Below are 14,347 nucleotides of genomic sequence, written 5' to 3'. Positions count from 1 at the left end.
TCTCTTGAACTGTTTCCAGTAAAGAAATCTCAGTCTCTTGATGTCATTCTGTTTATTTCTGAAGAATAGAAGTAAAATCCTGTTTACCTAAATATGGTAGCATCTATAGCAGCGGCTTTCAACACTTTTTGACTCACAAGCAGGTAAAATTTTTCAATGTGTTAAAAATTTTCAATAGTTTGTCAGCCCAAAGGATTTATTGTTTGCAGACTGTAAAGCACTGATTTAGACACATGAGCTGAGAGACAGATGTGCAGGCTTGGATGAGATTGTCAGGACTGTGGCTTCCTCATCCTTGGAGATGCTCAGAACTCAATGGGACACAGCCCTGAACAACATGAGCTAGGTTGGCCCGCTGTGAGTGGGCGTTGGACCAGATGACTCCAGAGGTCCTTTCCAAGCTAAATCACAGAGCAACTCTATTTAATATGTCATGTAGCCAAAACAGAATCCAGGTAAACCATGAAATCCAGTTGCAACATGCCCAGCCTAAACAAGTAAAACAGATCAAGAAAGTGACCATCAATGATAACTTTGTCAGAAATCAACAGTACCTCAAATTTGACCTCATGTGTCTAACAGCAACCTACTGCTAAAAGAAAAGTATTATGTCTTCTGAAATATAAAAAAGCCTTATAACAAGACAGTTACAAGAACCAGAGCTGGAAAGTTTTATGAATTTGGATTGAAGAATTTCTCTTAAATCAGTATTTAAATATAATAAAAACAATAAACTATTCTTGCAAATGTAAACTGCAGACTGCTAGGTACAGTTCAATGCCTGCACATTTCTTTAAAGTTCTTACATAAAGCTTTCTTACCTATGTTACTTTTTACTACTATACACCTAGTGCCCGATTCACAAAGATCATTGTGTCTAACTGTCAGATGAGATGGCTTCTGTACTTAAAGGAAAGTATCTGATTCTGTATTTAATGGAATCAGGTGCAAAGTTACATAAAATAGGGCAGCGACTGAGTATTTTCTTCTTTTGGAACAACAGATTCCTGTTTAAACATAATCCAGCTGCTCGAAGCCAGGGATCCTTGTTCACGAGAAGCAGGAAATTTATTCAAAGCTTACACCAACGGCACTGTTTATAAAATTATTCTGTATACAGGAACTGTACTGAGGGATACTTTTTAAGCCTTCTTCAGCATTTTAACTATTTTTTTTTTATGTAAGAGGAGAGAAAAAATACAGAAAACTAATGCAAAACTGCAGATATAATGAAATTTGGTAAATCTGTTGCATTAATTCATAGAACACTGATTGTTTTCCAAATGCCGTTACTGTTTTAACAATGCTATACAATGCATTCAGACAGGGAAATAAATGATATTTTTCATCTCTTTACTTATATGCAAGTCTTTTTATTGTGTCTCACAAATTAAAGAAATTCTTCAAAAATTAGAGGAAGAAACATAGAGGATTTATGTTTCCTGTGACCTATATTTCAAAAATTTCTGTATAAGCTCAAAAAAATGTTGAAAACAAGTTCCATGTAAATGAAACTAGATCTGAAATGTATGGTATAGACCAGAATCTTCACATTTTTAAGAATACCATTTTTTTCTCTTCTGAAAAGCTTTCAGCTTTCTTGTAATGGCTCAGTCCCAAGGGATTTATCTATGGATTTTAGCCTCACAGTTGAAATACTTTATTGCTTTTTCATAATGAAACTTAAAGCTTCAATGTCTCTAGACACTCTAGGGAAAGGGAGACAGTGCATCAAGTCAGAGATAAGCTGCTTAAAACTTGAAAGTCACACCCAAAGCTACCCAAAGAGCTCTCAGTTTTATTACGTTTTTTGTCACTGTCAGGGGGTGGGGGAGAACTAGCAAATGCTAAATGGAGGAAAAAACCTAAGTGCATCATAAGACTCCAACACTAATTGCTTTTGTCTCTCCCATTCTTCTCTGCAGCATAATTAATTTGCTATTGCAATTTTTTTTTGTTTCTAAGCTGCCTGAATATAGAGAAAAAAAAATCAGTAGAAAATTGAACAAAATGGGATCCAAAGCACTTCACCTCTGTTTCCGTGGTTGGGTATTGCTCAGGCTGGGAGCATCAAAAAGCCTTTGTCATTTAAAGGCTAATCAGCATTTGCATGAAACAGGAGATAGTTCACAACTAGAGAAGAAGTAAGTACATCAGAATAGTTAGCTACCCATGCTTGAACAGCGGTTCAAGACAACCCAAAGTTGAATCATGCTGGTAGGACTAGCACAAGAACTTGAACTGTTTCCAGGCATGTTTGACATTCTTGAGATAAGAGAGGCCCCAAGTCCTCACGGATGTCGCTCCAGGAGCTCGGGTGAGCCCTGCGCTGGACCGTAAATCCCGCATGAGGAGTGAAAGCGCCATTCCTGGATCTCAAAACAGTGCCATGCACTGACCCTTCTGATAACACCAAGGGCAATTCCTAAGAGACAACGTTTCCGGGGGTGGGTTTCAGCTCACAGAGTAAGACACTTAAAGATGACTTTACACATCAGCTACGTGTTTGAACTCCCATCACCATCACCACAGATTGGTAGCAATGTTAACACTGAATTTGAACACAAACTTCAAAATGTACTGCAAACCGGGAAATTATCTTACATTTAAAGGACAAAATGACAAAGAATACCTCTTGCAAATTATGCTGAGAGGAATCCTAAGGACAGCACCATACACAGTACATAGCAGTTTACTGATTTCTCTTTTGTTTTCCTTCACACGAGTAGTTTCACAATACTACCACAAGCTCATAGACCTTACTTGGACACCAAAGTTGTATTATTAGTTTATGTTAGTATGCAGCTGAGTTAAGATTCACTAATAAGAGAGGTTCAAGCAGATGAAGGAGTGTTCACACAGGATTCTGCACTCAGTTAACAAAATTTAATGTGTAAATTATTTGAAATATGTGGTTTATGGAAGCTTATCAAGAAACAGAAACACATTTCCAAACACAAATTTGTTCTTTCTGTGCCACTATGGCTTGTTAAAGGGAGAAGTCCAACAAGCATGTCTACCTGCAAGGGAGTATCGGCAGAGACTACATGTAGAAATCTACTGAAAACATGTTTTTCCAGAGAGAAATAAAACTGCAGATGGACATGCTCCAGAGTATTCCCACAGAGAAAAATGAAAAATTTAATCACCCAGGCAAGGCCCAGGCAGTGATACTGAATTGTTTCAACTCCTCACATCTATGACACGTGGTGAGGACGGCTGCCCGAAATCTCAGCAGTGCGGAAGCTCTCCGGCCAGATCCAGGGAAGGACATCTGGCTGAAACGGGCAACCCCAGCAAAGGAGTAAAGCCAACAGGAAAGATAATATTATGCGGCTAGTAAGCAATTGGGCATCCTGCTGAGGCTATGCAGCACACAGTGTCCACCTTAAGAAAATGGTTTGCTTAAGCAAATGCTGAAACCAGAGGAAACCACCCAAATCTGGAACAAGCACAAGCCTCAAAGGCAGTTGCTAACCACATGATCCCAGGGGTCTCCCAATGCAGGAGCAGCATGGTGATTTCACAAAGCTACAGAAATAAGAAAGACAGCGAAAGAAAAGCAGTACAAAACCCAGAAAAGGTCAGCGTAATTTTTAGTTGGGTGGCCCCTGGAAAAAGTATAGAGGTGGAAAAAAAAAACTGAGGTAGGATACTGTCGGAAAGAGGCTTGATGCTGTGAGCAAACAAACAAATCTCCCAACGTTCACAGATACTGGGCTGCAGTAAACTGGATTTTGAAAGCAAGCAGGACAGCGTCAGAGAAATTCCTCCATTAGCATCCACAAGCATATCTGCACTGAAATAAAGCCCAAGACCCTCAGCATTGGCCTAAACCCTTTCAACAAAAGGGACAATAATAAAATTGAATTGGTATTAGAATATCTGAAGAGGGAAACAAGAATACCAGCATAATTATTCCCAGCTTTAAGACCATGTTTCTAATATTGCGAAAGACAGAAAACTGCAGTGTCCAAACCCAAGGAGAAGATAAAAGGTTTTAAACTCCTTTGGGAAAGCACTCTTCTCATTTCCTCCTGATGTGGCCTGGGGAAAGTTAAGCAGTTCTCATATTTAGCCACACTTTCCTCCTAAACCCCCCCCCCCAAATGTTCCTGAAGAAAAGCCTTGACAAGAAATCTGAGTGGCAAGCAAAGTAAATCCAAGTCTCTAAGAAATTCACACTGTCTATCCAATATATTGCAAAAGTCTGGCAACACCACAAAACACATTCTGTTTTTCAAGCCCATAGTGAATATCAAAAGTTAATTTTCTAAAATCAGTTAGAAGCAGCTAGTCTCAACAATGAGTACAGAACTGAGAAGCAGCAGTGCTATTGAAATAAACTGCTTAAAAGCACTATGCCTTCAGGCCCAGTTGTGAGAAAACTGGCAATTCTGAAAAATCTCAAAAGTAAGCAGTTGACTTGCTCGTACAGCCGAGCATTAGAAACAGCCACTGTACAGGGGGATTCAAAGACGAGAAGAATTGGTTTATGCTTTAAGCTGGTTCCACACAAATTATATGCCAGTAAACTTTATATCCGCAGCCAACACGTAGGATATGCTATGTTCAGAAATATGGATAGGAAATAGGGTAATCAGAATTCTGGAAGAAAACCGTATCAACTTTAACCAGTACAGTTGCTGCAAAGGAGTACTTGGCCTCACTAACCTATAAAAAAAGCTAACTATATCAAACTATTCAGTGAAAGGAAAAATCAATAACTATAAATACTTAGTTTTTCAAAGCCTATCCATATGTGCAGCATGTTAAGGAAATCAAGGACAACTGGATAAAGATTTTTGGTTCAAAAAGCAGAACCCTCTATTTTCAGGTCAGAGGGAATTGCTAAGTTTGACCAAAACAATGGAAATCAGGAAAAAAAAAAAAAACACTATTGTAACAAAATAACATTCAGGGACTAACTTTAACGAAATGCAATTCATTGCATTTTTTAATCTCTAATTCGAAAAAAATGCTCTAAAACAAAACTTAACTCTTTATTTTGAAGTAAATGAAGTATTTCAGTTCAGCAAAAGTAAAAACATCAAGTTGGCCCATAACTATTTCTTACCTTTTCTTTTTCCAGTTCAGCCACTGAACCAAAGGGGTTAACTATTTTATGCCATGACCATAAAATGAGAGAAGCTAACTAAGGAATATATTTTAAAAAATAAGAAAAATAGTCATCTTTAATATGGCAAAAGATTCATAGATAATCAGCACCTTATTCCATCGCAAAATTTTGTGATGCAATTCTTAAACTGGAAGAAAAGTGTAAAGTAGAGAAGTGGAAACATTTACAGATAACACAAAATTTTGGTTGCTCAGCTCCCCCCTTTGATCATCGAGGCACTGCAGATAGAGCCAATAAGCAGACAGCACAGTGACTTGAGAAATTTCAGTGTTGGTAAAAACAAAGAAGCAAACACCAATCAAAAGCTACATAAATAGAAAAATAGAAATTTAAAAAGAGAGAAAAACAGAGAAATAGAAAGTATTTAGGAATTACAGACAGCTCCAGATTAATAGGAAAGGAATCTTGGTACCATTTTAGAGAATAAAAAACTTGCATAATGCGGGGCTGCAGTGGAAAACAGACAAAATGCTGGATCCGTGAGGAATGTAAGAAAGCATAATTTGGAAAATATTATTAATCCCAGATATCTGTGATTTATTTTCACTTGGACTCCTGAGTGCCATAACAGTCATTCCACTTACAAGACGATATTGCAGAATAAGAGAACAGCAAGAACATGTAAGAGTATAGAGAAAGTTTATAAAAATTATTTACCTTGAAAAATAGGCAAATAAAAAGGAGTATATAGAGATATTCTCCTTTTTAATGTATTTGTATATAAGAACATATAAAATAAAGAACAGACAGTTCACTGGCTTTTGTTGTCTTTGTCTCATAATGCTAAGAGAGGATACTTAATTAAAGCCCTATACATTAAAAGCTATCAAAGGAAATATTTTTCCACACAATATATAATGAGACTGCAATATGGTCTGTAGCATTACTAAAACCAAGAAATCAGCAAAAAAATTCATAACATTAGACATTTTTGCAAGCATATCACAGTAATCAGTGTTATTGGCTGGAATATAAAGTCTCATTTCCAGCCAATTTCTAATTACTAAGAATTGCAGTAGGCTTTCCAGGACAGCAGATCTGCAGTTCCCTGAGCCTTCCCCTCAAGATGACCACTCTTAGCAGCTGCATGTTTGACAAGAAGGATGAGATTCAGCACATGATTCAGAAAGCTAAAAGTAGGGGTCTACATTTTAGGTGGCCTGGAGGACACAGCTCCTGCTACAGTTAAGGGAGATCTAGTCAATAATCAGTGGAGCCCACAGAGACACTGAGCTGAACAACTGTATGAATCTACTTTAAAGAGTTATTAATCTTATCCTTGATAACTAAATGTAGGTGTCTAAAAATCCATCACTGAATCCCACCCTGAAGTTAGGGCAAGCTGAGTCCCTACCTTAAGTATCATCCAGTATGTTTACTCTCACATTCCCAGAGGGCAGTTTCCCCAGCTGTCATGAAATTATTTGCTCTGTTATTCTCAGAAGCAGTTAGATAAGAGAATTAATCTTTTTAGGATTTTCACTTTTCTTGAGAATGTATATTTAGTAAGAAATCGAGTGTCCACAGCTTTGTATGCAAATCTAAAATGGACTAGAAGCTGGCCTTACCAAGATCAAATGTTCAAAGACAGCTATACAAAGTAAAACCTCAAAACCAGTGTCTCTATCCTGAAATTATTATCTTTCCATCGTATCTGTCACAGAAGAGCATAACAATTAAAGTGTTTCAGACATCAGTTTGGATGGACTAAATATAAGTGCTGCCACATGATGCCTGTGCATTTTACGTGAAAATAAGCCAGGATAGATTTATAATAACCCATGGCATTTTACATGTACATGTGGATCAACAACAGAAAAGCAACACGGTTAACATTTACAGCTTTTTTTCCTCTCCCAGTGTGTATCAAAAGGTTTTTTTGTCATGGAGAGAAAGACAGAGGTACATACCTAAGACAAAAGCTACCCCGTCAAAAAGAAATCACAGTTCATAGTCATCTTTGCTGCCCTGTAGAGCTTCATTAATTTGAATATGCCCATACAAAAGTCATATTATTATTTAAAAATCCTGTTCCTTATACAAATTTATATATATAGTTATATATAGAGAGAGTTATATATATATTTATATATATATAAACAATCCCCTGAGGTAGAAGCAAAGCACTGGGTGGGGAGGGGGACACACATTCAGCAGAGTACTCAAAAACATTACGAGACTCAGCCCCAATCCACGCCACTGGACTGTGGGTACCTGGGGAGCAAGAGTCACGCCGTGTGGCTGATGGAGAGGGTGACACAGAGCTCAGCTGGGCCCAATTGCCCTATTGATCTGCTCTCTTCCAGCACTCTTAGGAAACCGGTACCCAACAAGTAAGTGGGAAACAGAAATATAAAATGCCTGTAATCTACTACAAGCCTCTCTAGCACAAGCCTGTTCACAGGGAACTGTTTGCTAGCAGAGAGTTGATTGTTCATTGAAAAGTAATGACAATACCAGCAATAAAGTACAAACTGAAACAGATGAGCTGTTACAAGTCTAGCAGCTTCTTAGTTTAATCAGCAAATATTTATTTATCTCAACTTCCCCCTTAACCTCAATTTGTTTGTAGTAAGAAAGGGAAAATAATTCTGGGCAATAATGCTGATATTTAGTTACGTAAAATATTCTACAAACATGCACATTACAAATAAACTCAATCTTAAATCAGTGTGTTGGAACTAATTTTAGGACTTGAGTTTTATTAAAAGAAAGAGCAAGGGAAACCTTGACACACACAACTCTGTCTCCAAACAGACAAACTAGAATGGGCAAAAGAAGGCAAAAGAGTACTTTCACAACAAGTTGGGGGGTTGGGAGATTGGGGACAGGAAAGAAGGCGGTTGGACTTTTTTTTTTTTTTAATGACAAGGACATTTGTAAAAAAAAGCAAACAAATTTAATGAAAATTATAAAAAGCATATTTTTCTTGAAATATGTTTATTTGGACTCTATTCCATGTATGTAAGTTTGTGTCAGCAATATTCTCTACTGGGACAAGAAACCAAGAGGAATACAGTAATTACTGAAAGCAAAATTTCAGGATTTATTTTTCACTTTTTTAAACAAATGCAATGCTAGCAGAGCATTTAAAACAGAAAGAGAAAACAGAATTCTAAGAAAGACTGGATTATCTTTTAATAAGCTGGGGAAAAAAAACAAAAAGAACTGTTTCTTTTTATTTATAAGGAGTATTGCTAGAAAGCTACCCCACCCCTCTCTCCAAACCAGTGCAGGCAAGGCCAGAGATGTCTTACCCCACTGAGCTGCATTGCTTGGAGATGGGGTTAGGGAAACACAAAGGAAGAAGCCAAAAGATTAAAAGAGATGACAACTATTACCATATTTCACAGTCAAATCAGATGACACTTCAATACCACCTTTCCTCTCCACACAAAATTTCACATATAAACAGGAACGTCTTATTTAATGATTCGGTGATCGGTAACATTATACCCAGAGTTTTATTAATTTTCTTTATTTCCATAATAGAGACAACAGTGAAGAAGATTTAGGTCTTCAGTGGATGCTGAGTCTTATGTCCCTTCCTGAATATAATAAGCGACAATCATGACTCTATTGGGATCCTCAACTAATAGCCTTTGTATGCCTCATTATTCCTCAGCTATCCTGATGCCTGAATGACAGCTTCAATTCTGGACAAGAGAAAGACCGAAGTGGAGTTTCTAAGCAATAAAAAGTAACTTTTCAAATGGCAAGCTGGTATATCATGCAGGACCCCACTCATTTGAGTGGGTCAAATTAGTCTTTTTAATATCATATTTAGTCAGTAAAGAAACTTTTATTGGCATAGCATGCCGGCCCGTCTATGCTAACGGGACCACATCATTCCAGTGCTCTGATTACTCCAGTAGCTGCCCGAGAAATACCAGAATAAGGAAGTCCTGGAGCCATAACCCACAAGCTTTGAGGCTGGCATCAGGACTGCCTCCAAAATAAACAGCAACACTGACAACACAGATCACTTGTGATAATTAAAATCTTCAGGAAAATGGAATATAAACGTTTTCAAAGAGAATAATAGCATCTGCAAATAAAGAAAAGTAATACCATTGCAGTTAGTGGAAGAATTCGTGACCTTCAAGAGGGCAAGTTTACCACAATCTTCCTCATAGCTAGTTCTTGTTCACAAAACTTACTTTGCCAGAGGTTAAGAATGAGCATAGGAATGGTGTCAGATGTTATTATAGTTCCAGCAATGCAGTTAAACAATAAATGTCAAGAACTGTGTGTAAAACACACTTGTGAACTTTATATAAACATGGATGTTATGAGCACCCTTGTTTCTCATACCATTGTCAGAATCAAGGTACAACCATGAAGACAGTTTTTCATATGACTTAGAAGCTATAAAAAAATATAGCAATGTGGTTAGCAATGAAAAAAATTGCTAAATTCTGCTAAAAAAAAAAAAGTGAGGTAACTGAGACAAAATTATCAATAGCCTATGCAATACTGTCATGTTATAAGTTATGCCATTTCCAAATAAAGGGCATTTTATTTTATTTTCAAACAAAGGAAAATGGTAAGCTATTCAGAGGATTCTTGATTTTCTTAGTAACAGTCTACGTACAGGTTTCAAGATCAGCATTATAATTGTTCCATACCGTGAAGCTGTTGTTGACATTTTTTGTGCTTGATTCAGCTACACTGGCATCTGACAGGTCAACTTCGTCAAATATTAGAGACTGTGAATGGAAAAGAACACAAAAACATCAAATACGATCTGAGTCCCCTTTCAAGTAAGCTTTATATTTGGTGCTTTCATTTCCTGTTGTCCAACCCAACTGGAAAATAAAAATAGAAATAAAAATTNGGGGGGGGGGGGAGACAAGACTGCTGAGGTGATAAAACTTTCTATTTCACATCTCTAAACCCAGTTCTATTCTTTATCTAATCAGCTGAAGAGTGTAAAAATCCAAAATGGCTCCCCCAAAAATTGCTTTAAAATCTCCTTTGAGAGATTTTTTTTTTGTCTTTTTTACCAGCAGATTCAGTTGTGATGTGTACCATAAATATGTCAAAGGAGAAAGATCCACACTAATAAAATACAAATGAACTAACCAGTTTCAGGATAGAATTCTAAATTTATTAATTCAAGTCTAAAATCTGGCGCTGTCATAGGAGGAAATGGAGCTCAAGGGCCTAAAGAGATCCCATCCACTCCTTTGTTTGCTGCTCCAGTAAGACAAACATGTCATCTCCAGCCACCCCAGACTCTGGCAAAGGGTTAGAGAGCTTCTGTTAAACTCACAATGGCTCATAAAAGCAAGGAAAGACCAACAAAAACACCCTGCTCTTTCAGTGCTTCAGCCAAGTAATAGCTTTATTAAGAAGAGCAGCCTACAGATGATAACGTGGTCTTGAAGCACCTCACCTGCAGCTCCCAAGGGTCGCTGGGACAGACAGACACCACAGCATAAAGAAAAGCAGTGCCCGCGCCTACAAAACAGCGTGGTCTCAGCCAGGCCAACAAGCCAAAACGCTCTCAGTTCAGATCTTGAGGGGGAGGGAGGAAATGCCTTTCAGGACAGCACAAATATTCCCCACTTCCCACCCCCAATTTTCCCAGTGAAAATTTTAATTGATGAGAAACAGCTTTTTTCCCTTATAAATCAATTTTGGCAGAAAAGGTTCCCATCTTGATTTCATGTAACCTTTTACATCTGTTTAAGGGCACCATGGGCATCAGGCTAGAAGAATTTTAATGGAATTCAGTCAAAAGGATAATTTTTGAACAATATCTGATTTTTACTTTCTTTGGAATCTAAGATTTGACTGAGAGAGCCCACACCCCTAAAACAACGCTCAGATAAATGTATTATTTCTCTAAGTCATCTAAAAAGGTTAAAAGAACTTTTTTTTTTTTTTTTAAGGGAGGGAGGTCACCAGCCTTTCTTGGTTAAAGGTAATTTAGCATACTACATCTTACATATGCTTTTTTTTTAATCAGGCAATCACTAACACATCATTAAACTATTATTACAATTATAAACCTAAACAAAAGTGCATTTACCAGTATATAGCATTACTTGGTAGTATCACAGAATTACCTTTGAATCCTTAGCATAGTAAAGGGTACGACCTCGAAGTTTGAAATAACGCTTTTTCCACCTCTGAAAAGAACTGGTTTGCTTCAGTAGTAATCCTTCTTTTATGCTTGTCTGAAAAATATATTAAAATACAGTAGACAAGGTAAATACATAGGTAAGTATATAGATGAAAGTTAAGTTTTTAAATATATGTTATACCTCATATGATTATCAATTTTAATTTGTATCTATTCACATTAAATTCAGATTAATCCTCTGGACAACCAGACTATGCATAGCTATTTTTAAAACAATGACAATGTCGGCAAAATGCTAATTTTACACATACAATGAAAAGGCAGTGGAGAGGCATATAATTATTGTGGAGATGAACACAAAATAATTCAGTTGTTTGGAGAGCTGCAAAACTGCAAATGTTAAAGCGAGCAACAACTGAGGGTGGCAAAATTCAGAAAAAAAATGCTGATAACAATCCTCGCACGGCTATTTGCAGCTCCCGAATCTGATTATGTTGAACGGGAATACAATTTCCCCATAGGCCCTAATTCAACAAGGTACTTAAACTTGTGTCTGATTCAAGAACATAAATTATGCCTCTGAAGTAGACAGCATGATCCAATATGCTAAAAGTTATGCATGACTTTAAGCACCTTGTCGAACTGAGGCCTTAAGCATGAAATCAGCTTACAAATAGGCTTAATCATTTAATGGAAAGTGTGGGAACAATAATAGCCAGGGGCATTCTTGCTAGGCAAATATTTTTAGTCAAAACCAGATTCATTATGCTGATCCAACCTATTCCACTGCAAACCGAATCCTGTCTACACAGAGTCAATATTTTGAAATTAGCAAAATACAAAATTAGTGCATTTTAAATGTGTGTGCTGCTCTTGACAGCATGTGTGGGATTCAATCACACAACAGATTACATAAATTCTCCATTTAATCAGATGAAATGACACGACGTAGCATTCTAATCACGTGTCTTGAAAACATTTTTTTCAGTTTTGAAGCACACAAAGGGTATTAGAAAAAGCAAGTACATTTGGATATTATATTCCAAAATGGTCTCTAAAGCATAATATTCCCAGTTTGTACTGTAACAATGTGATGCAAATCTAAAAATACAGTTTCTAGACAACATGATACAAGGGTCATTTGCAGTTATTCTAGACTGTTTAAGGGCTTAATCAAGATCTGACTGCAAGTTCATAGACACATTCTTCTGTAATCAGATTTCAAATTCTCCTTAACTTTAAGTAACAAAAATATAGAAAGAGCAGAAAACCTTTTTATCTTCCTACCATTTCCTTTAAATGAGAAACATCATTGTTATGTGCATACACAGCACCTTCATTTAGAGATTCCTAATGTAATAAACTAAGAATATGGTCCAGTGATCATAAAGCAATTGAATTAATGCATTCTAGAAAGCACCCCTCTCAGATGAAACATCAGAGATGAAAGTTTGGATTTATCTGATTTTACTTCCCATTACAATGATCCCAAACAATGCATCCAGCCAGGCAGCCTGTGCTAGCTCAGGGGTAGTAATTCCCAGCTGAAAGGGAGTGGAGAGCATTCTTAACGCACACAATTTTATGATTGCCTGCAATTTTCTGACCAGACCCTAAGATAAGCTATTTTTACAAAGTATAAATAGATTTAATCAGTTAGCAATTCAGCCCATTGTAAATACAAGCACATATTCAAAGCTGTTTGTCGTAGCCATGCAGCACTCGTGCTTCATATGGCTCCCTGAGATTGCCAGAATTCATCGCGCAGGATGGGAGTACAGGACTTGGGTGTTAGGGTTCAAAAGAAGAACACAGAAACTCAGTTCCAAGGGAAACAGTACACCAAATACACAGTGGGCACTGACTTACTGAAAAAAATCCTAAATGGAAGGAAATCCACTTTCACTACTGTACACTGCACATACTAAGCAAACTCTGAACTTACATTCATGAACTGAGTATTTTCAGGAATTGGAAGGTGGGGTCGAAGAATATAAATCTCCTTAAGCCCTGATCTTATTGCTCACTAAAGATTAAAATTAACTCTTTCGTGTCATTTTTATGCCTACATAAGCCATTTTCCCCTATTGCACCCATTAAAACACCAGTATCCCTGGGATCAAACTAAATGCTTCAAAATTAAAATTGTTAGCAAGTCAGCCCGTCAAAACTAACTCCCTGAAACTGACAGTAAATAACCATGCCGCCTTTACAGAATGTATTTTTGTATTAAAACAGGAGAAAAACACTGGACTGGTAAATGTTCCCCCCCAAAATACAAGCACTTCATGAAATACATAACCAAAGTTTACCTTTTACCACCAATAGATATAGGGGACTGAGGTTTAAGCATCGAACATAGCCAATTCCATGGCTGCAGAAACCACACCAAGCATCAGGTTTGGGCTCCATATCTTTAATTAATTTCATTTAGCCTCTAAAACATGCAGGAAACCTCAAACTGCCAACTGAGTCATTAGCTAATCTACTAATAATGCTTTCCTGAATCTACACACAAGTCACCATACTTACAGTAATTTAACATCGGAGGGGACCTCTCCCATTACTGAATTTGGGTCCCTATTATTATATACAGCCAAGTCATGTAAAGTTCTTCAAATACATTGATCAGGCTGCAGCTGCCCCTTCAGAAAGCAGTAAGTACCTTTTCTCTCACAACTGCAATTAAGACACTGCTCCAAGATCTCACTCTTCTGATTATGAGAAACCTTCTTCTAATTAATCTCAGCTGGACATTAAATCTGAAGCATAAGCAAAAATCATTGCCAGTTATATTAACTACTTTCCTGCTGTAAATTAGGAGAAACTTAATGTGCAAATCCCACAATCCCATGTTACTTCACACATTTACAGAATCGCCTCTCATCTGCTTGGCAAAACCTCTGACTTCCCCCTGCAACAACCTGTATAATCCAGTAATACAGCATCACTCCTGATGTATGCAGCTATAATAAAAGCAAAAGTTTTAGGCATACAGTAAAAACTCACAATTACCATAGCAACTACTACAACTATAAAGAAAGTTTTAATTATCAATAAGCTTGACTGTGTTTTCAACTCAGAATAAAATTAATCAGTAACAACCTTTACTACTT

General features: G+C 37.1%; 1 protein-coding gene across 2 annotated transcripts in view; it reads right to left on the bottom strand.

Annotated features, from left to right (window-relative positions):
* DGKH (diacylglycerol kinase eta) overlaps positions 1–11,293 on the bottom strand; it is a 74,707-nt gene extending 63,414 nt beyond the window's left edge. For both annotated transcript variants that reach the window (XM_026058949.1, XM_026058950.1), the window contains exons 1-2: positions 11,215–11,293; positions 9,769–9,849 (exon numbers count right to left, since the gene is read on the bottom strand). The gene's annotated coding sequence lies outside the window, so the exon portion shown is untranslated. The remainder of the gene's footprint in view (positions 1–9,768; positions 9,850–11,214) is intronic.
* Between the last annotated feature and the right edge of the window lie 3,054 nt (positions 11,294–14,347).

Source organism: Apteryx rowi, unplaced genomic scaffold (genome assembly GCF_003343035.1).
Source record: "Apteryx rowi isolate R43461 unplaced genomic scaffold, aptRow1 scaffold_150, whole genome shotgun sequence".
In the NCBI taxonomy this organism is placed as follows: domain Eukaryota; kingdom Metazoa; phylum Chordata; class Aves; order Apterygiformes; family Apterygidae; genus Apteryx; species Apteryx rowi.
This window is presented reverse-complemented; position numbering and strand designations above follow the sequence as displayed.